Genomic DNA, 950 nt, shown 5'->3' on the forward strand with positions numbered 1-950 from the left:
CTCACACAAAACTCATCAATTTCTAAATCAGTTAATTAACAAGATGCACCAAGGGTCTGGTGCCACATATTATTCCATACAATGCACACTTCAAAATCAAGGAAACAGATTCATTTCAGTTGTTAAATTTGGTGACATGTAAATATAAACATATTTTCCCAATAATAGACTAAATATTGTTGACAGGCAAGGAACTTCCTCCATACAGAAAAGTATCAACTTAGGAACATGAAATCATTGCTTACTATGTACATGATATCCAATCTTAATGTGATATTCACATACTTTGTATATGATTGAATTTTATTACTTTGTGTTTTGTAACTCTCATTTAATCATTCTTTTCTTGTTAATTGCTGTATTACCTGGCTATAGTTGATTTCTAGACTGGTTCTATTATATGCTGTGTTTTTTTAGAATTCAGTCCACATATTGTCTATATTTAGGAACAAATTTCAAGCATTTTAGTCTTAAATACTTTTGAAGAGTTTAAAAATTTAAGGCTTTATTTAAGTAAAAGAGGTCAAATACATATTGTTGACTAACTGAACATTACACAAAATATGTCATTTATGTAAACATATGATGTACAAAGCAAAAAGAATATACTAGAAATAATTTGCTTCTTCTCAAATTTTATAAGGAAGTGATTTCCAAAACCTCAAAATTCAACCTTCTGCTACTTGCTAGTGTCAACATCTGCTGTAATGTTTAATATTTCCCACGGAAGCTGAAGGTGCGATGTGTGTGAGCTCAGCTCTCGGTGTATCCCAGGATGTAGCAGGAAATTGAGTACTTCATAAATGTAGACCGGGAGGAAAAGCTGGACAAAGGAAGATGTCGAAGTTTCCATTCTATTTAAAGAGTATGTCTCTCCCGGCATTTGGGTAACAATGATCAAGGAATCTAGCCTCTTCCTCACTCTACTTGCCTCTCAGCATTACCTCCAT

The 950-nt window shown here is 32.9% G+C and overlaps 1 pseudogene; it reads right to left on the reverse strand.

Moving 5' to 3' along the window:
* Positions 1-950, reverse strand: part of LOC101579767 — a 15,602-nt pseudogene extending 14,652 nt beyond the window's left edge.

Source organism: Octodon degus, unplaced genomic scaffold (assembly GCF_000260255.1).
Source record: "Octodon degus isolate 3935 unplaced genomic scaffold, OctDeg1.0 scaffold00142, whole genome shotgun sequence".
Taxonomy (NCBI): domain Eukaryota; kingdom Metazoa; phylum Chordata; class Mammalia; order Rodentia; family Octodontidae; genus Octodon; species Octodon degus.